This window comes from Mirounga angustirostris, unplaced genomic scaffold (assembly GCF_029215605.1).
Source record: "Mirounga angustirostris isolate CCGP_5_RB_7025 unplaced genomic scaffold, mMirAng1.0.hap1 SCAF_5, whole genome shotgun sequence".
Classification (NCBI taxonomy): domain Eukaryota; kingdom Metazoa; phylum Chordata; class Mammalia; order Carnivora; family Phocidae; genus Mirounga; species Mirounga angustirostris.
In genome coordinates this window covers 23,398,457-23,421,356 of record NW_026991713.1, presented here as the reverse complement: position 1 = coordinate 23,421,356, position 22,900 = coordinate 23,398,457, and the positions used below count along the sequence as shown (strand labels likewise).

Sequence of the window (22,900 nt, the reverse complement as noted above, 5' to 3'; positions counted from 1 at the left end):
TGAAATGTAAAATGGAGTTACGGAGTTTTATCAGACACTGCAATGAATTGTCTTTAGGCAAATCACTTAACCTCAGTGTGCAAATTAGTTAATTTTAAGAATAAATATAGCTATCTTTCTGACTTATTAAGGATTTATCACTTGTGCCCAAGGTTCAATAGATCTGTAAATGAAGTGTATGAATCTTTTCTTTGAACTCTAATTGGCATGTGGGAGAAGCAGGTCAGACTGAGTTAAAGGCTGAGAGACTTAATCCTTTGAAGAAATTTTGATTTAGTTTTATTACTTCTAAGTATTGCTAATGTATTCTAAGATTAATTTGACTCTTTGACTGCTTCGTGTATGCTGGTTTCTTTTCAAAAGGGTAGACTGTACTCCTGGCTGGCTCACCAAAAAAAAAAAAAAAAAGGGTAGACTGTAGACTCCCTGAGGGATCTCTTTTGCTTCTTTGTTAAACCTTCCCCTGTACCTTACATAGCTTGATCACATGAGAAGTAGTACACGCACAGGAGCATTCAAGGGACACCTTGAGTAAACTGTGGGTACCAATGAGTCAAAATCACGGCCATTAACCCCATTTATAACTCAGTAACCTGAATTATAGGATACTGTGTATTATCTGACCCAGCTGTTGTAAACCCTCTGAAGATATGTAAAAAAAAATTTTTTCAAGCTCCTGGTTATTTTGAGAAAGTTGCATATTTTTGATCAGTTTATGTTTGGTCAGAGGAACCCTAACATTTTACAAAGGACAGAATTCATTTGAATTTTCTCTCAGAGAAGCATAACATATGCTGCGCTTGAATTAATGCAAATTTCAGATGAATAAGATTTGACTTGGTAAGCAAAGCTTTGTAAGTAGGCAGACCTGAATGCAGATTTTGCCTCTTTCATTTGCCAGCAGTGTGACCTGGGGGGGCATTTCTTAATTCTTTGGGGCCTTAGTTTACCCATATGCAACAGAGAGATAATAATACCTATTTAGAGTGGTGTTACAATGAATAAAGCACACAATGTATATAAACACCTTAACCCAATGCCTATCATCAAGTTTGCACTTAATAAATAGTAGATATAATTATTTTATAAAACACAATAGCTCTGCATCAAAAAGCAACAGAGATAATTAGAGAAATTTTCTTAATGTGGCATTCATTAACTCTTAAAGTCTTATGCAGTAAAGTGATTCAAATTTCCCACCAGTACATATACAAGCCCATTTTGTCCCAGGTGTGTGTATATATATATACGCATGTGTGTTTATACACATACACATATCATTTACATAAAAATGAAATTAAACACCTGGCTTCTCAAGGCATGTTATACAGGAACATGCCTTCCTTCTTTTCTAATAATGTCTTACAGCTAGGTAACATTTCATGGCCCAGAAACAATTCTGTACACATGATCATACAGAATCTTCATGGTAACAAGATAGGACAAGTGACGTTACATTCTTCTTTATAAATGAGATATGCAGAGATATTAAGGGACTTACCCAGTATCACTTACTATGGTGAGGGACAGGGAAGAAATGAAGGTAGGAGAATACACTCAGAGACTTTTTCTGGACTGTTTGGGAAAAAGAAGCTAATGATGCTCTTTCTCTGTGCAACATAAACAGAGTAACATCCTATGTAAATATTACTGCATTTAAGTATAGAGCCCGGGGCTGCATATATTGTGAAATCCAGGACATTATCCAGGTTTTGACAGGTGGAGTGGAATTTGTTTCCCCTCAATAAACATGTGTTAAGATATCCTGACTCATCGCCATGTTCACAATAGTTAAAGTTTACTATTTCTACCATTACTACTAGAACTTTTGTAGAAATGAGGTGAGCCGTATTTTGAAAAGCTGGGACCAGGAATTTAGGTCTCCCTCAGGCCTGGCCAAAAGCCCAGAAGTGGAAACACGGGTGCATGTCTAGGGATTTCTTTCTTTCTTTCTTTTTTTTAATTTATTATGTTATGTTAATCACCATACATTACATCATTAGTTTTTGATGTAGTGTTCCACGATTCATTGTTTGCATATAACACCCAGTGCTCCATGCAGAACGTGCCCTCCTTAATACCCAACACTGGGCTAACCCATCCTCCCACCCCCCTCGCCTCTAGAACTATGTCTAGGGATTTCTTAAGAAATTAGCACCTGGAGCCAGATTTTAGAAAAATCTATTCTTCCTTCATATAAGGAGCTAGTAACAGGAAACAGAAAGTGACCTAAGGAAATCATTTCATTCATGTGTTATTTGTTATGTTGGGTTAAAATATTTCACTGATTCCACAAGTATTTTACAAATACCTTATGCTTGTGAGGTATCCCAAAAGGTACTATAGGAATATAGAAAGTGTAAGATTCAATGCCTTCAAGGACTTCGAATAACTATCCTGTCATTATATACCTACTATTGCAACAGGGTATAGTTTAAGTGGCAGATTCTTCCTCCTTTAATTCTAAGGATGTTAAGTAACACATGTATTCATTCATGGATTCATCCAATAAGTATCTATTCCCCCCTGCATGGGCAGTGGAATACAAATGTGGTCTCTGAAATCAGATGGCCTGGGTGTAGATCATTGGTTCTCCACTAATTAGAGGTGGGGCAAACTATTTGAATCTTCAGCTTGCTTGTCTTTAAAATCAAGTTGATCATAATAAGATGCTTATGGGGGTTAACAATATTTGTAAGGCACTTCCTGTTGTGTGGGGTACACACAAGTGCTGTCATTTCATGAAAGGGAGTGCTCCTTCACTCAAGGGATGTAGAAGTAGTTGGAGTGGACAGACACACACACCAAGAGCAACTGGAGATTTCTACGTGGAATTTAAGGAAGTACAATCTAACATGGGCCAGACTCCACAGGTGCTGACAGAATGTACAAATAGGAAAAGTCTTTTAGAGAAAAGGGAAATGGTAGCAAAAGTGTTTTCTGAACAGTGTGGTGTCTAGATTCTAGCCATGCCTTTGTTCAGTATGTGCAGTCTGATGAGCATCCCCCTGGAGACCACTGTTAATTTAGGAACCTTCAACATCTGTGCAGTTTAAATAGGACCAGAGCCCAAACCTAAAAACATAGAGAACACGATTTCCTATTCGGTGTGGTTGAAGAGGACAACATCCATCCCTGGGCTTTGACTTATGAACTATGTGGACCTAATGGACGCTGGGTTATTGCCTTTTCGGGTGGCAGGCATGGTAGAGTGTTGGTGTATTTGGACTTTTTCAGGGTTCTTATGTCCAGAAATTCCAAATTAGATTTTTGTCATTAGCTCGTCAGGCTTGTCTTAAGCCCACTTAATGAGGTCTGCCAGTGGAATGTCTTTTATGTTCAGTGGCCTTTGTGCTGAGTCTCAGCTACTCTCAACTGTGGCAGAGAAGTTAATGAAGATCCCACAGTGCTCGCTTGTCTGCTGCTTTTGAAAACATACCTCGTATGTGTTTGGGTATTTAAATTCTGTTTTCTAGCTTTTAGGGTTTATATCCTCGTGGTGCATTCAAGTGCTATGGAAATAAGACCAGATGGATGTGACAACCAGCCATTCGGGAGATTACATACACATTACATTTCAGAAAACCAGTGTACATATGTCTATCTGGATGCATTCATATGCTGGATTATTTTTGTTGCAGCCAAATGGTTGAGATTTCAGTGAAGCAGTTACCTAGAATGTCAGCCTGAGAATTCCTCTCCAAGGAAAAACAGGGCCTGGAGTGAACTGTGTGTCAAACACAGTGAACGTGGGGACAGAGTAAAAGTCACCCTGGTTTCTCTACCTTCCTTTAGTTTTCTCCATAGTACTCATCAGTACAGTATATTATTAATTTTTTTTATTGTCTACCATTCCCCCAAATGGAAACTCTATAAGGAGAGGAATTTTTCTGCCTTGTTTAATACTGTAGTGCTTGGCACATAGTAAGCACTCTGTATATGATAATGAATAAATTGGCTATCCCTGAGATAATGAAATGGTATTTAATCTCCCCTTGTGCTAAAAGCCAGCATGATATGGAGGTTATCTTTTGTCTCTGAAATGATGAACAGATCATTGTGAATAATGGTGCTGATGGTCACGGTCATGTCTGTCACTCACACAGGTTTGCTCTGCGCCAGGTACTGGTCTGAGCACTCACAAAGACCTTTGGTGTGGAGGCTGTTACTCTCCCCCTTTTCTAGAAGGGGAGTCTGAAGCACAAAGACTCTGACGTGACGGAGCCAAGATTCAAACCCACTAGGCTGTTCTTCTACATCTCATGTGTCGTCAAAGGCTACTTTCAGGGTTTGAAAATAAGTCTTCTCAGGAATCTGTCCATCCTTTCAATTAGCAAAAAATCGTCCCACAACCACAGTCTATTAGTTCTGTGCTATTCTTAAACATGCTGTTCAGTGCAACCCAGGGGTGCAAAGAGAAATTTTCCCATTTTACTCTAAGAAGTAGAAATCTGGAAAGGCAGTCACTTCTCGTACTTTGTATTATTCTCTCCATTGGGTTGCCCACCTACTTGCTCTTCTGTGGAAAGGGAACAATGGTGATAAATGCTGTAAATAAATACTTTGGATTTCTGTGCTTGTTAAAATATTGCGTTAACAAGCCCCAAAGCATATTGTCAAGCTAAATGGAAAAGTTGGTATTGTGGATTCTACCTTGGCTTACTCACACTTACTCAAGTTTCATTCTTACTGATGCACATGGTGACAGAATACTCAAATTTAGATCTGAAGTTGAAATATATTATAGGACTTTCAGCAGCAAAGATGCCTGCACAAATGGGGTTGGTTAAATTAATATTAAAGATTAGTTTCTATATCTTAGCACAGACCTCCTAGGGTGTGTAGGCTTTGTCCCGGGTGAGTGCCAGAAGAAATGGAGAAGCCAAAATAGAATTGTAAATCCCCTACAAATTGGTGAAAATCACCTCCAGTCCCATAGGTAGTCGGGGAGTGGACAGTGTATAGAATGCAATGACTAATAAATCTTCAGGAGAATGGCACAAATTTTCAGGGATAATTTGTGTAGTGGGGGAGCGGTGTTCCATAACAAGAGGGACCATATCCTCACAAGAATTGGGAATTTTGTTCATGACCTGTACATTTCCCTGAAACCTTTCCTACTGTCCATTCATACAACATATTATTTTACCACTTCATTTTTCTGATACTCCTGCCAGTCAGTCCCAGATGCCCAAATCAGTCTTCCTACCTCCCTTCTCTTGAATTTATCAGTTCCATGAAATCCCATTCAAAAATGAAATAACCTTATTTGGGGCTTACATAACTCTATTGATTCTTTTTATAGAATATGCATGTATATGTTATACATTCTTGGTACTACCTAATATGGTAGAATATCAGTTCCTGCCCCTGCTAATGGAATGAGATGATTCACACAAAATGTTTAGCAATAATAAGCATAGGGTAACAAACCCCAATAAATGGCATCTATTATTAGGGATCTATTCCCTGTAAACATATTCAAATACATGGGAAGAAACTTGGAGAAATTCATTTTACACAAGAACTTTTGGATGAGCTCATGATTTTTCCCATTCTGGGTCAGATAAACAAAATCATATGTTTCTATTAAATTACACTCTTGGACTTTATCATCATACTCTCTCTAGTATGCTTCCTCATACCTTCCTTTTCATATATTATGGAATCAGCTGGTCCTCATGTAACAATTATCATCATCATCATCACCATGATAACCATATCTCAAAAAAACACAACATTTACAGCGTACTTTCCCATTTATAAGGCAACTCCCCTTATGTTTTCTTCTTCCCACAACCCTCTATGGTTGACATTGTAAGTACAGAGGAAACAAATCATGTTGCTAGTGTGGGACAGATCTAAGATTCAGAGTCCGATTCTCAGATTGCACATCACAGTAATAAATGTGAGATCTGTGCAATTATTAGTACTGCAAAGAATTCTTTTTTTTTTTTTTAAAAGATTTTATTTATTTATTTGACAGAGAGAGGCACAGCAAGAGAGGGAACACAAGCAGGGGGAGCGGGAGAGGGAGAAGCAGGCTTTCCGCCGAGCAGGGAGCCCGAGGTGGGGCTCGATCCCAGGACCCTGAGATCATGACCTGAGCCAAAGGCAGACACTTAACGACTGAGCCACCCAGGCACCCCTGCAAAGAATTCTTAATAACACCTGCAGGCTTGTCCCACCTTCAGAGAACAGATTTTGGAAAAAATATTTTTGAACTAATCCGTGATTGAGCTTGACCTTAAGGAAGGTAGACATTCTCTCCTGTATCTCTCCGGCTGCGGAAAGGGTTCTCGGACATTGGCTGCCAGCTGCCCCCAAGCTCTTCTAGGAGACAGAAAAGCCAGCAGGTAATCAGAGTATAGAGCTAAGAATATTTGCTTTTTTATCGGGACTCTAATATGACAAGGCCAGAAATATAGCAGATCATGGCTTTTTTTTTTAAAAGACAATTTTTTTAGAGCACCTATAGATTTACAACAAAATTGAGAGGGAGGTACAGAGATTTCCCATATACCTCCTGCTCTACACATGCACAGCCTCCCTCACTATCAACACCACTCACTAGAAGGGTACATTGTTTTTTACCAAGGATGAACCTACATTGACACATCCTAATCACCCTAAGTCCATACTTTACCTTAGGGTTCGCCCTTGGTGATGTACGTTCTGTGGGTTTGGACAAACATATAATTACATATATCCATCATTCTAATATCATACAGAATATTTGTATTGCACTGTAAATCCTCTGTGCTCTGCCTGTTCACCTCTTCCCCTCCCCACCCCACCTTTGGCAGACACCGATTTCATTTCTGTGTCTGTAGTTTTGCCTTTTTGACACCATCATACAGTTGGAATCAAACAGTATATAGCCTTTGAGATTGGCTTCTTTCGCTTAATAATCTGCATTGGAGGTCCCTCCATGTCTTTTCATGGCTTGGGAGCTCATTTCTTTTTGGCACTGAATAATACTCCATTATCTGGATATACCACATTTATTTATCCATTTACCTACTTAAAGACATCTTGGTTGCTTGGGTCATGGAATTTGATGAGGAAAAAAATTCTAGGGATGAACGGGTCTGTTCATTAATGTGTCTAATACTGCGGTGTTACCATGACTCCACGTAAATATGTCTAACAGCTTTAGAGCTGAAGAAGAGATAAATGAGGCATGGATTTTTATAAATTATTTGTGTGGTCAGATGGGATGAGAAATGGGAATATGCCAGTTTCTTATTGAAACACCAGTTCAGCCAGTGACAAAACATTCCAGTTTTTCCATAACAGGAAGGACTATCTGTGGGTACAGTGTGAGTACTTAGTCACTGCTGGGCAAGAGAAAGTAGGAAATGGAAGAGGATGATTTCAGTAGAGCCAAAGGAGATAATGCCTCAGTCATTATTATTATCAGCTAATCATTGTTGTTTTTCCATCAGATACTCCACATCTTCATCCTTGAAGGGCTTATATCCAAGGTAGATGAACAGTGCTCTTTCTGCTGACTTATATTCCTAGTCATTGAGAATATTTGAAGAATATGCTTGTGTGTTGGTGGGAGATTTAATCTTCCCACCTATGTTTTTAGTCAAGGAAATGTTAGCATCAAAGTACATTTTTGTGATTTTGACTATTTTGTTGTGGTGGAAGTGAAGAAAAAAATATTTCGACTATGTATGAGACAAATGAAAAATCTACCACCTGACTTTAAAAAATAACCAGTGGAGGTTGACTTGGAAGGTTTATTTTTGTGTTATCAAGCCCTAACAGAACTCTGAAAGTTCTGAAAGAAACTTTGGGAAGAACGATTTGAGAATATCAACAAAACGGAAAAAGTTTTAGATTTTGCAGGAAGACTGGCTTGCCCGTTCCCTGCTACTCACCTGGAATGGTTCTAAACTCTGAAAACAACATAGAACAAACACATCTGCACATCATTAGCATTAAAACAAGGCCCCGTAAGAAGTCAAAGTATCCTTCAGGAACAAATTGGTAGAGTCTCAAATCCTTTCCAAATTGCAGAAGAGAACATGTTTTACCTTGCTGGCGTCTGACTGCTAGTCCGTTGAGAATACCTTCTGTATACATATGTATGGATTTGATTTGTGAAACAGGCCCTTTTTCCTTCATAACCAGCGGAGTCACAGCGGAGTCATTCTCAGAAAGCATGCAGGCAATCAAAATACTTTCAAATCCCAAAAGCCAAAGAAAACTAGCTTTTGGTTTATTTACTGGGGTGGGTCTTTCTAAACATTTTCTTTTTTAAACTGGCCCTCAAGGGCAGTAAGCTAGGTCTCTGTTAGGCCCTAGTGGAGAAAAAAGATAAGGATTAAAGGACATTCAGCAGGAATGTCCTGCAAATGATGTCTGCCTGAAGATGACCAGTCAGGCAAATGTAAGTCTAATCAGGCAAATGTAAACTGAGGACAGTCTGTGTTCATGCAAAGCAACCAAAATGTTCTCAGCAAAATGCTTATCACAAACTCAACTAGGTAGCATATTTGTTAAAAAACAAACAAACAAACAAACAAACATACATGAGGGTTTCCCCATCCCAATCTCATTACTGTGTGTCAGCCGCGTGCTAGATATTGATGAGGGAATATAAACATTCAAGAAATCGATGGGTATTTTTTGCTGGACCTGTAATTGTTGACATAGAAGCAGATATTCGATAATAAAGGGTAAGTTCAAAATCTGTGCTCCACAGAAAGAGAATGAAGTGACTTAAACCAAGTTGGAGTTCCAAATCTCTACAGAATTCCGTATTTTGTAAAGGTTTCCTTTGCATTTTATATGCCGAGAGACCAACACACACAATGTTTGTTAAGTAATTAGTATCACTCAGAAGTTCAAAGTTGAAAACAAATTGAGAAAATCAAATGGTATTATTGGCAAAGGACCCGCTCATAGTGTTCTAAATGCTGTATAGGCAGCCATTAAAAATAACTAAATATTAAAAGAACTGAAATAATGTAGATGGTGTCCAGATATGGGGACACTGACTGTATTTTGACCGTCCCAGAAGGGGCTTCTTCAGGGAATTCACCTGTAGTTTAATCAGGTAGTTTATCAGGTAGTTTAAAGTGTGGTTGGATCCCATGGACCCAGAACAAAATATCATTGTTTAATGACATCTCTCCTTCTCTCCTTAATAAATGTCTTTAGACCATATATTCATCTATATACATGCAAAGTGGGGGTGCGAAAGAAGGCTTACCAAATCCCAGAATTTAAAATTTATGGAGTTTTCACTAAAGCCATTGAGGAAGGAATGGGGCTCCTTTATTGAGCCCCTACTATATTCCAGGTCTTTTTTATATAACCTCTACTTGTCACAACTATCTGGAAATTAGACAACACTATCGCTATTTTGTAGAAAGAGAAATATAAAGTTAATTGGTTTTTTTTTTTTTTTACATGTTTTTAAGATTTTTTTTTTGTGAGAGAGAGAGAGAGTAGGGGGAGGAGCAGAAGGAGAAGGACAAGCAAACTCCATGCTGAGCATGGAACCCGATGCTGGGCTCAATCTCAGGACCCTGAGATCATGACCTGAGCCAAAACCAAGACTCACACGCTTAACCAGCTGAGCCACTCAGGCACCCCTGAAGCTAATTGTGCTTAATGAATTTTTCCAAGGTTACCCAGATCAGATTTTTAAGTGAGGGTTGCTTTCAAAGACCATATTCTTCCTTTCACAGCTCATATGCAAGCTTACTACCAAGCTTACTACCAAGTTGGCTGTACCAACTCGAAATTTAAAAATAATCAGTGGTGTTTATGGTCCACGGTTAGCAAACGCTAAGTCCTGTCCCCCTTTCATCTGAAACTCCTCAGTCCTCTTGATAATTGAATTGCCAAGCCTGGCATTTCTTATGCCATCTAGGGAAAGATAGAAGGTTAGCTAAAGGAGGGAAAAAAAACAAGAGAAAGAATATTGGATCTGTCTACTCAGTGGTTGCTCTTAGAAGAAGTAAAAGGAAGACACTTGTTTTCCTTTTTTTTTTTTTGTCTAAAATGGAAAAGGGGTAGCATGGAGTAAGGGTAAAGAGAGAATATTGGTGTAGCGATGATGAAGAAAACAGAGTGTAGGAAAGGTGGTTTGGGGTTATTTCTCCATCTCCCTGGCCATCCCACCCTTCACTGAATGAGAATATTCTTTTTGGCTTTCAGGCTGAGGTTGTCATGTGAGAAGTGTATATTAATTTCATATTTTCTCATAACTTTCTTTTGAGGATAAGCATTTTGGTTTTCTGCTGTTTATTATTTCAAAGGCATCTATATGCTAATATATCTTATGCTAATTATTTTCATGTTTTCCCCTTAGGTTATGCTTCATATCACCCACTGGGGAGGATCATCTCTCATGAAAACTTTCAAATTTGATTTTGAAAATTATTCAGAAAAATTTAATCCATGCTATCTCCCAATGTAGGAAAGAATACACTCTGGAGGTTCCTGTAATTCAAAGAAAATGGACCAGGATAACATTTGGGTTCTCATTCTACCAAAATCCTCTTGAGAAGGACAGCCAGGTACACAAAGCATTTAACATTGTGACATTGAAGTGTTGGAAGAATAATTTAAATAAAAGTCTAATAATGGGGTTTTAGAAATTGCTAAATTATTATGTTTGATCCAGAGATGAGAAAGGAAAGGTTGTTTTCATTCTCCTGGCGTCTGAGGTGTAACTGCTTCTACTGCTATAAATACCATATTTTAATTATATGTCATCATTTCTTAGCATCATTGCTAGAAAGTTAATTCTAATGACATGAATGCCTGAAGCTGAGTATCTGCTCACAGGAAGAATCTGGTAAAAGAGGAATTTCATATAAGCTAGCTTGATGTTTTCTTCCAGCTTTTTCTTTACAGAGATTTTTGTTGTTGTTGTACTTTGTTTTGAGAGTAGGTTGCAATTAAAAAGCAAACAAACCATAAGACCTTAGCCAATTAACCTGTCTTAAAAACATTTTTTCGGGCATCTTCTGTGGAAGATAACCAAGGCTTAAAAAGTGACTCCTCGACATGAGATATTAAAACTTAGATCACTTTGGAGGGTATTTTACATTTCCCCCTTGGTTCAGAATTAGATGCCTTTTGTCCCCGAGCACTTCAGGGGTGCAAAGAAAAGGCCCCCATTTCACCCTTCTCTGTATTGTTCTCTGCCCCGCTCTGCACTTAGGGAAAAGCAAAGAATCAGAAGCACTGGGGAATTCATCCTCCAGACCTCAGTTCATTGTGTGTGCCAGCCTCCTCTTCACCTGCTCTTCTCTCTACCTCTCACTAGCTGCGCCCAATTTCAGTTCTAGTTTCTAAATGCTTTCCCTTGGAGGACCTCAACGATGACTTCATTCTGTAAGAAGTGCTGCCCGGCAGCAGCTGTTTCTCCTCTTGGCTCCTGTTAATGCCTCTCGAGCCTCCGAGTCCGCTTTGTCAGGAGGAGAGTTTCCTTTCAGGGTGGGAAGAAAGGTCTCCTCTGAAAGGGAGCCTGACAAGTAACCGAGGCGCTCCTCCAGACGGGGTGCTCAGAGGGCACCTACTACAGGCAGGTGTAGACAGGTGCCCGGACTACATGTGCTGGGACTGCCAGCCAGCATTTCAACACTTAAGTCGTCACCTCTCCACACATAGGTAGAATCACGGCTGGGGATACGTGTGGTAAATTGGTTAGAAAAACTGATTGTCAGTTAAAGGCACACTAACAGTTTGTTGAAACCTGGTACATGCTGTTGCAATAAAAAGACCTGCCATAGTTGGTGTGCTAAGCCTTTGTGACCCATCATTCTTTTCTTTTCATTCTACTTATTTGCCTGTGACTATAACAAACTAGCTACCCATCTTCATCTTCCCTTTTAAAATTGGGTTCAAAGAAGAATTCATTGAACCAACACATTCAACCTTAATGCAGCCCCGGCTAAGAAGAAACTTTCTCTTCTTGCTCTTCTCTGAACGTAATTCAAAGACAATTCAAATAGAAAAGCAACTTGCGTGCAATTCGGCTCCAAAATTTATCAGGTGTGGGTGAACCATGCCATCTGATGAGGGAGGCTGCTCTGAGTGTATTCTTCCCTTCATGTACTAAATTCCCTAAGGACAGGACAGATAGTTATCAACACCTGTTAGCCCGTAGCTCTAGAAGGTGGCTGTATTGTGTGGACTGTCAGCCAATGTTCGGTGGGCATGACTCAGTCCATATTAGCAATGAAATTTGGTTCAGCGCAGCTCCTGAAATGCTGTGATCTGTGAGGAGCGGGACTCCTGGGTCCTGTAATGCTCAGGGAAATGATTCAAAGCACACAGCTTTGAATAATAAGGACAAAAATCAGATAAGCCCAGAGCTGAGTCCCACATGAATACCTTCTACTTTTCTGACCCAGATGAGTTTCTTGATCTCCTTGAGCCTCATTGTCCTCATGGCTAATATGGGAGGGAAAAAAAAATCACATTTATTTTATTTAATTATTTAGCTGCAACGATTAAATGAGACAATAAATTTGCATGGTGCCCACACCTAGTAAATGCTCAACTAATGGTCACTACTTCTATTATCATTATTTTTACTAGTGATACTACTTTTAGGATTGTTATTATTGTCATGATTAATGATATTAGTGGCTGGGAGTAATGCTCAAAATTTTCCCTCAGGGAGAACTTAGGTAGTGGAAATCAAAAGATGCACACATTAGATACTTTTTCTGCTAGTAACACAGGGCCTAAGAAATGAAGATGTGGCAAAACTCAAGTTTTAAGTGTGATTCCCTGGAAGCCTCTGAACCATCACAAAGTGTCCATAACACGTTCTGTGGTTAAATCTATGATGTCGCACAAGGTGAAAAAAAATTATTTTTTAAGTCCACCAAATTGTACTGCTTGTATCTAACCAGATATATTCAGGTAAGATAGGACAAAAAAAAAAAGTCACTTGGATCCTGCCAAGAATTCAGACGTCCCGCCCGTGAGCTGGCTTTTCCCCTTGTCTTTCGGGTACCCGAGATTATGAAAGGCTGTTTTGTGATTGGCTTCCTGTGTTGCTGGTAGTGGTGGCTTGTTGATTACAGGGTACAGTTTGAAACTCCTGAATCTCATGAGGCGTGGCATGGATCAGAACGAAGGCTTTCTATAAGAAAAGCCGTCTTGCTGGTTGAAAAGCCCTCATGAGCTGCCAGGTCATCCTCACGGAGCCAGAACACCGTAAGAAAGCATGCAGTTGGGTCTGTAGGCCATTAAAAAGTTTCAGCCTCACTGCCAAACAAGAGAAGAGTAAATAGTCTTGTGTTTGCCTCTGAAACACATGGCTCCTCACAGACAGAAAAGTCAGATGTTAATTAAACCTTCACAGGGTTAGAATGGATCATGCCATTACGTATTGGAAACTCAGTTTTGACTTCTACTTGCATGCCCCCAAAAAGACCTACAAATGTATTTGCTAACAAAGATTCTTACTGCATACAAGCGTCTTTTAAAGTAAAATGACAAATCTTTTTTTCTTTGTATTTGGAACGGTTCTAATCCCCACAGAGCCTTCATTAAAACAATATCTTGAGTATATATTTATATGTTTCATTTACTTCTTACTCTTTCCTGTGGATTTCCCGCTTTCACGAAGCCATCCCTCAAAGGAAATGCCGACAATAAATTAATATCCACACGCTGGTATATTTTGTGGTGTTTCATTTTAATCATTCACACTTGGATTAAAGTGCATCATCCTTTCCCTTTCAAAGCTTAGCATAGAGGCTAAATAAACAGCAATTGAGTGAGACCACTTTACTAAAATTATAGCAATACCTTCCTAGATTTTCTTTGCATTCTCTCATTCTTCCGTGAAGTTGGTGGGATTTCTCCTCAAATGGGCAAGATTGGGGATTGTTCACAGTCACAAGTGAGAGAGCAAAATAAGAGAGATTTTCATTTATAAGATTGCCTTTCTCTTATCTAGTGGTCTTGCTTCCCAGACTGTCCGTCTGTCTCTGGAAAGCAAAGTCAATAAAAATGATTCGAGCTGGCATCTCACAAATGTACACCCTTAAACCATGAAGCAGTAATGCCATGCAGGAAATATTTTTCTGACCTTTTCAAATTGCATCCAACTGTCTCGGGAATTTCTCAGTGACTAGAGGTAATAAGGTTCAATCCGTTTTACTGGCTGGCTTCACATTTAGTTCCTCCGAATCTCTAACCTATCTGTTCTTTGCATCTTGGCTCTGGCATCCATTCAGCACAGAAATCCATGCATCTAATCTTTTCTCCTACCACCCCCCTTCAGGTTTTGCTAAAGGATCACGCTGTGGAATCTACAACCGTGACACTTCTGCACTTATTGCCCCTTGAAAAACAAAATATTGGCATGGAAAGGTTAGTGGGCATGTTGTCTTTTCAGAAGCCCTTGTTGAATTTAATTAGCTTGTAGATTTCATCTCTGTCTTACATCTCAGTTTTTACCTACGTGATTTATGCCTCAGTAATCTTCATTATGTAAAACTTTTTCAACTTAACTATACCACAGGCACCCCGTAGAATATTAAAGAGGCAAAAATATGTGAATTTCTTTTGTGTTCAATTGATTTTGATTTTTTTATTCTATGAGTCCAAATGCAATGGACACATTCTCCTCCAACACCCCCCACCTCTGCCCCCGTACGGATGGGAGTCATCCAAGTGTGACGTGCTAAAAGGCAGCCGGGCGGCCCCATTCTTCACTGTGTTCCCTGAAGGAGAACAGAAAACAGAAGCTGGGGACACAGTTCTTGACCTCATGAAAGTGTTGGATGTCAGGAAACCTTGACAAGGAGTTAAAAAGCTTGTCTTATTTTTCATATTGAGAGCATCTCCGTGCTGAATGTGATTCTGGGGCGATATCAGTGTTTCCTCATTTGTAGGACACACCAAATTCAACACATACTGTGTCTTGTTGCTCCCCTCCATCGCCTTCGGACTGCCTTGTGCAGCGGTGATTAGAATCTTGGCTGGAAGTTCCTGTGGTCAGTGGAGCTTGGAGCCTCTTTCTGGAGCCTCTCTGTTCGTGGGCAAATAGCCATCAGCAGGAAGAAATCTTTTTGAAGTTGCCCTTCTAAGAGCCTGTGTTTGCTTGCACAGTAATTGTCAAGTTTGATCATCGTAAGATATTTGGCTTTATAGAAATGAGATCATTTCAAACAGCTCTATTCAGAAAATAGGTTTAGAGGGAAGAGGATGAAGAGCAGGCATTTTTTTCACTCTCAGCAATGTATTTTTTTTCTGAAAAGAAAGTGAGTATACTTACGCAGAAGTTCATCTTCGTAATAGCCTAGTTTTTTTTTTATTTAAAAAAATGGAGTTGGTGAAAGTTAAAAGGAATTGTGCAAAGTATGTTTAAGAATATGAGTGTCTTTGGGGCGCCTGGGTGGCTCAGTCGGTTAAGCGTCTGACTCTCGATCTCAGCTCAAGTCTTGATCTCTGGGTCGTGAGTTCAAACCCCGTGTTGGGATCCACACTTGGTGTGGAGCCTACTTTAAAAAAAAAAAAAAAAAAGAAAAGAAAAAAAGGATATGAGTGTTTTTTGAAGTTGCTATTTTGTCTTAGGAAATTCAACCCATCTTGATAATAGATGGTGACCTTGAAAGGGACAATAGTCCTAATGTTGTCCTTCTACCACCCGGTTGTGGTTAGCTGGTATTTTGTTTAGTAAAGATGAAGTATTTGGGCAGTTTTGCAAAATCACATTTACCCACTATTTGCAATGCAGTGCAGTGTTTTTATCCCCAGCTGGGGCAGAAAAAAGACTTCCGGATGAGGTACTAGAGCAGGTCTGTTCCTATTCTTGACAGGTGGTACTCCTGATAGGTTGTTCATGCAGGTATGTATATACCTGTGCACATGTGCTCAACCATGGATGGGGCTCAACCGTAGGTGGGGCATGCAAGGTATGCTCACTAACTTGAATTTGGGATTGGGAGACAACAACTCCAAAACCAAATGGATTCGAAGTTGTCCCTGGGGACCTCCTATCTTAGTGAATTGCAGACTTGGCCATACCCATGAACCCTCTCAGAACAGGAGGTGGCTTGGCCTAGGGGTTTGGATTTTTACACGTTGAGCACGTCCTCTTTCCCATTTCTCAGATCTTCCCTACCCTGCAGGACCTGGAGGTAAAACAAAATCAGTGTTCAGCCCTTCCACTGCAAGTGTAAAGTGATTTGAATTTGGTGGAAGAGAGGAATGAGGCGGAGCAGGGGACCATTTGTCCTGGGTTATTTTGTCTTGCTGGGTATTCTGAGAGTTTGGGGCATGACTGGAGGACAAATGAGGAATTTCCAGGTGGAGAGGCACAAGGGGAATGAGAAGCCTGATTAGCAGTGCCATGAATAGGAATGGTTGTTTCTTATTGGGTAAGTGCTGTTCACTGGGTGCGCCCTAGATGACTGAAAACCACACACTTCAACTTCCGAGGAGCCCAGTAAGACGGGCCCAACTATTCTCAATTTACCAATTTACTGGGGCACAGAGAAATGCTTAAAATGGTTGAAACTGAGTCCGCTTCCCATGGCAAGGGCATGGTGGGACGAGAATTGTTTTTACGTGAAAAGGAAGGAAATAACTCACTTGTACCCAATGGGCTTTTGACGTTTCCTCTTCCTCTTTCCCCCTCCCCTGTCACCTCCTCCTTTTTCACTTGGCTTCTCAAAGAGAGAACCAAAGGAGACCAAATTGTTAAAGCACCGTCCCACTGTGTCTCCTGCAACAGGACAGACATTCTTTTCTCCTTAGTCATAGAGTTGCTTTCGGTAGAGCTACTTACTTAATGATTTTGGAAGTTTAATAAGGGCCAAGAGTTCTGCCTCTAGGGGCTTATATTATCTTCACACAAGATAATTTTTATTACCCTAAAACAATCATACAGACGGCAGAAGATGGTGATTCTATGCTGTCCTGACAAGCTCACGTTCAGCCGGGCCTAATCTGTCTCTCATCTGAGTTAATGACTTACCAGGGAGAAAGAATGGATTGAGGGGAGCAGAGAGACAAAGATATTTTTTCTGAGTAACCCAGCACAACTGATTTCTACAAATATTATGTTTCTAAGTCAGGACTGAACTCCTTCAATTAAGGTCTCTTCTCTTCTCCTATTTGCCTCACATATCAATATTATAAAAACAAACATCCCCGATTGCCGAAGCCGGCTTGCTGTTGTGGCCCTGGCTCAATGGAGATGTTGATGCCCGAGGATTCAATTTCACTCTTACAGCGATAACTAATATACTCCAATTTGTTTCTCAGTGAAGGGGCTTGGTTATTTATTCCAGGGAAACTGGGCGGCTTCTGTTGCCACAGTCTCAAGTAGTCACTGAGACCGAGGCTGGTATCCTGATGGGGGCTCCTTTGTTCCCAGGCCTATCGGAAGACAGAAAACGAACTCAAATCTTCAGCAGGGTGGTAGACTCTCAGAAGCTCCATCACCACCGTTCACTGCAAATATATCTCTTCCTTTTTGCTCTGAAAATTTGGACTGCATCTCACTTGTAATAAGTATCCCCATTTAAAAATTTCAAACAGAACTATGCAGGAAGCCGTGTGGTTTTAGATGGGAAGATGATTTCAAGGTACCTCCCTCTCCTCCCTCCCTCTCTCCCTCCCTCTCTCTCTCTCTCTCAGGTCTCTTAAATATGCATGTGATCCCAGCACAGAATTCTTCCATGAAAGCCTTTATGTTTGCACAGGTCCCCTTCGATTCCCATTATCATCCTTACTGGAAATAAACTCAGAATAATCTGAACAAGGAGAAATTGTTCCGAAACTATCTGCCACACACAGTTCATCTCCAACACTTCGCTTTCCAGTACTGCTGAAGGAAGGAAACTGATGGCATCGGCTTTAAATCTATAGATTTAGTTGTGGGCACCGGTCTGGGCTTCTGTGATATACTGGAGATCTCCACTTACTGTCCAGGTTGCAGAAGTATTTATTTTTCCTTAATTGGAACCCCACTGATACCCTGTGGGATTTCTTCCCGTTGGCTAGACGATATATCCATATAGACGCAGAGCGTAGCCACTGTGGTCTATGATAATATTGTAGTCAGAAATACCAACATGGGGATCAAAACTAAACCAACACCTAGGCTAATGGAGTTTCTAGACTGCCTTTAATATTATTAGGAACTCCCCCATTTTTCTCAGTGTTTATCTTTGGAGTTAAAGCAACGTCAGCAGAAGTTCAAATTGAATACGCTTTATCAGAGTGTTTCCTCTTCTGTTTAATTCTTCATCGTGTTGCTTCCAGAAGCGAGGGATGACTGATAAAATTACCAACTATCACACATAATGAACAAGTAAACAAGAAACACAAGAGGTTTGGGCACTCTGTGTGGAAATGTTACCCTCTTATTACATCTTCTTTTTAAGTGAATGAGTATAATAAGATCAGCTTTATGCAAATGACTGGAAAGCTTAATTTTATTAAAATTAAATTAATTAAATGAAATGAACAAGTAAATCCCTTTTATCTTAACTTTCAGTGTCAAAACAGGATTCGTCACCTTGGACATCAGAGGGCCCCTTCGTTGTCTTTATTTGTGGTTACAGCATTTGCTTGTCCCTTGCGCTATTTTTATTTTTGTCACTGGAGTTCATGAAGACTTAATCATCAGCCCTCTAATTTTCCAGAAAAAAAGAAATATGTTGATTTATTGAACTGGCTGCAGAAAGAGAAGAAGAGGAAGAAGAAGAAGAGGAAGATCAATCTGACATTGTAGGTTAATAGTAGGGAACAAAACACATTCATAATTAGAAGAGAAAAGGACTTTCCTTGTTCATTCCAGTTTATAATAAAAAGCCCCTCGCCAAAGTGTCTTAGAAAATAATGCATTCAGACTGAGTCGAATTACCGCCTAGCCGATTCTATTTATCTGTAGCTTAAAAAGCAGCTGCGTTTTTGTAAAAAGCAATGAATGTGGCAGTCCTACTTAAAGGTAGAAGAAAAAGAACACCCCTTGTTTTGTAATAAGGGGATTTTCAATTTAAAAGAGAGAGTGAGCCTGTTGTGTGAAGTACGGTTATTACGTTCACTGTATTCTATCTCACCCACCAGGAGGCTAATAATGAAGGGCTGGGGAAGGAGGCCAGTGCTATGAGGGTTATCTCACAGCCTCAGATGCTGGATAAGTCGAAGGAAGCAGAATCGCTTTTGGATGACATTCAGAAAGGCCGGAGTGATTATTTGGAAGAGAAAAGCCTGCCTATTTATTCTTTTCCAAGGTAAACAGTTCATTTCATCTGTCGGCTGCATGTTTCTGTATAAAAATATGTTTATATAAAGATATCTATAAAGTTTGCCTTTAAAAAAAAAATCATTTTAGGTGCGTGAATATTCCCCTGGCCTGCCCGTCCACTGATGAATTATTAGCAACCTGCCTTAGACAAAGGATGCACTGGAGCTCCACCACACCTAAAGCCATGCTTTGAAGGATCTGCCAAGCTCACTTTTAATCATGAGAAAGAAATTACCCACATGGAGTCAGCAGAAAATGAGAAAGTAGAGCTCGTGCTGCGAATAATTCCAGCAAGTGCCAAGGGGCTAGTTGAGGAATGGCTTCATGAAGTGAATATCTTTAGCTTGTACTTAGGGTTTGGTTAGCGTGTAATCATTTTCTCTTTTAGGAGTGTTGACGATCGTGCGTCTTTCCTTACTAAAGAGTGCTCACAGCGTTTGTCAGGACATTGACAGATTTAATATCGGCCTCATCCTTGTTGTTATTTACTATGACTAATTTTACATTTGCAAATATGCAAAAGTCAATTTAGGCGGAGGGGCTCTCCGGAGCCGAAGGCTGTTAATCACTGTACGTGTTTGTGTGTCTCGCTGTGAGTGCCCGTCTAGTACTTTCTGTCTCTGTGTATGTATGTGCCCTTGTTCTTGTCATCTCTCCGTTGTGCTTGTAGGTTGGGGGGTTAGGCCAGCCAATGTGTTCTCAGATGTGGTCAGAGGCTTTCATTAGGTTTTTGGACCAGGAAAAAAAGAATGTGTCACATCATGATTAATGGTCAATCTGAATTTTCAATTCATATGAAAGGAGAAGGGGGAGGAGGATAGGAGCCCAGTGATGAGACTAACCTTTTCCCTTTGGGAAGAGCATGATTCAAATTAAACATCACTTTCAGTGTGAAATTAGTTTGAAGTCTTCTCCTCCCCTCCCCCCCACCCCATGCCTGGTTTAACCCCTTGGTGCCTTCTCCTTCAAAGAGGACCCTTCCGTGCCCACGTCTGCTCCCAGGAGGCCATAGCTCCTCTTCTTTTGTCTCATTTTTCTAAAGATCAGGTCCAAAAAAACAAGAAAAAAAAATTGGGGATGTTTCATTATTTTAAAAGCATCATTATTCACAAGATACGATTTCCCCCAAAACATGTTATTTCTTTGTGTCCCAAACTAATGTTTCCAAGAAATAAAAATAAATAAGTAAATAAGTAAATATGTAAGTAATGTTCTTCTTTTAAGAATAATTTTGCCAGGAAAGCAGGGGATCTTTTCCGAAGAACTTTGGAGGCCCCCCTGCTTTCCACCAGTTTCTGCTAGTCCAGGCAGCCACAGGGGAAGAGCAGCAGCCCCAAACCCCAAGTTTGCTCTCCATTCTCTAGTTTCCCACATAACCGAGTCACAGGATCACCATGTCAGCCTGCAGCAGCTTTGGCTGCGAGCAAGGACATGCCTGGACACTCCAAAACTACGCTTCAGTACATACACACTGGTCCAAGGACTCAGGCCCAAACTCATAGAAAGAACCCGCTGTCCATGGAAAGGCTAGGCAGCTTGCCCATCTGTGCCCATTCTCGATGCCGCAGTTAGGCATCGTCAGGATGTGATGTTCTTTCTGCAGTTTGGTGGCTTGCAGGGAAAGGGAAGGTATAGAAAAGGCTCTAAGAGACAGGCTGGTTCATCCAGTATCTTTTCTTTTTAATTCCTTCCCTACCGGAAGAGAGGTGTGGCAGGGGAGGAGAGCCTGCCGAGAATGGCCTGTGGGGGGGTGGGGGGAGGGGAGGCAGCTGGAGTGGGCTGTGGCAGGGAGCTGGGGAGGCAGCTGGGTGGGTGAGGTAGGGGAGGGGAGGCAGCTGGGGGCAGAGGTAGAGGTGGAGTGGGGGAGGTGGAAGGTGGAGGCAGATGAGCAGCTGTGTTTATTTTAATACATATCATTTAACCCTCACCTAAAAACAAATTGGAGAGGTTTGGGAGTGCATTAATCTGGACCCAATTAGCATGTCTTTCTCCTTCAAAAGTGCAACCTGAGATTAATGAATATAAAGTAGAGTTTCAGATGCAGTGCTTAAATCATTTGCATGTTTCATGCATGATAATTGAATTTATGTATGCACTTCCTTTCATTTAACTATTTCCAGTCTCCTCCCTGTGATTCACATAAACCAAGATTTCATTAGAGTAACCTCCAGGTGGAAATACCTTGCCTAGACTTTACTCCTCATGAGAAACTCAAGTTCTTGTTTCTTTTATTTGACTTTGAAGAATACAATATTTTTTAAAAAGCAAAGGTCAGTGCTTATTAGTCTGGGGCACTGTTTTAGGAATTGGTAAATAGGCATTCCAGGTTTATTTTTGAAAGGCCAGAAAACCCATGGGGACTTAGGGCATTGAGTTATCAGTGGTCAAAGAGACTTGGTTTCAGTGTGCTCACTTATAAGTGCATTAATAACTCCACGAGCAATGTCACTTGAATGCAGCATAAAGAATACTCTTGGGCTCTGGGCCTGAGTTATTTCGATCATTGAGAGCTTGAGTGCACCGTATTATTTCTGGCATCGATATTGGCTTCTACAGATGGGGCTGGGGGGATGGCGTCCGCCTCCACGGAGGTCTGCAGATGAGCTCCTAGCACTTGTGGTCTCTTAGCGTGCTCTAGGGTTTCTCTCTCTCTCTCTTTTTTTTCTCTTTTGTTATTTAGGAGTAGAAGGCTTAGTGCTGACTTAGTGTAAGCAGGTGCTAAGGCCCGCCCTGTCCACCAGCTCCAGAATGCAAAGTCTGAAAGCTGGCGGTGGGCCATAGGAAAGCATCCTGGGGAAGAAGGTGAAGCAAGAGGCTTGACAGAAATCCCCTGGTTTCAGTTCGCGTCAGTGATTTGTCTGTCTTCCATCTTTCCTCCTGTGTTTCTAAGTCCAGTGTCAAAGTGATAAGCTTTTCTCCAGGAATTCTTCCCAGTGTCCTTTGTTTTTGGTGAATTCAATGGTTGAGTGTTGCTGAGTGTCTCTGGTCTTGTTTCTTGGTCCTTGTAGCGAAGAATGTCGTTGAAGGATAACATCTTGTTAATTTGTGATGTCACAATTTAAGTGTGCTTCCTGTCACTTATGTGTAGTTTAAAATGTTCCTTAATGTAGCATGAAATGATTGGTTAGCTTTGAAATGGTTGTGAAGTCATGTGAAGAAAATAAGTTTTGCATCCGACCAAGATAAATTCACTCTAGTGCTTTATGGCTTTTTATTCCTATGTGATAGTAATAAAGTCTCATGTAGGGATGGAAGCCATGAAATACATTGTGAAAAATCATCAACTAAGAAGGGACCATCAGGATAGAAAACGTTGCCTATGCGGCTGTGAACGTGCCGGAGCAATGATTTAGCGGATAGCTCTGCTACATGCTTGGTGTTTGAGTTTCCTTATTCTTAGATTTCTGACAGCTAAGGAATCTAGGTTATGAGAGTTGATTCATCTTCGTGATCATCGATTTACATGCACATTGGGGTTTGCACATTTCTGTTTATCATACATTTTTCTCCGTCTTCGATTAACCAGTGCGCTCTGGGAGAACTGTTAGGAGCCCACCAGTCTGGTAGGCAGCGGTCAGTCCTCCTACGGCTTCTTTCTCCTATGGTGGTCTCTATTCTGAAACAAAGAAGAAATAGTCAAAT

At 40.5% G+C, this 22,900-nt stretch overlaps 1 long non-coding RNA gene across 1 annotated transcript; it reads left to right on the top strand.

Annotated features, from left to right (window-relative positions):
* The first annotated feature begins 18,519 nt into the window (after positions 1–18,519).
* Positions 18,520–20,404, top strand: LOC135364322 (uncharacterized). The gene is made up of 3 exons (XR_010411201.1): positions 18,520–18,738; positions 19,078–19,244; positions 19,346–20,404. It is a non-coding gene; the product is annotated as an uncharacterized LOC135364322 (long non-coding RNA).
* The last annotated feature ends 2,496 nt before the right edge of the window (positions 20,405–22,900 follow it).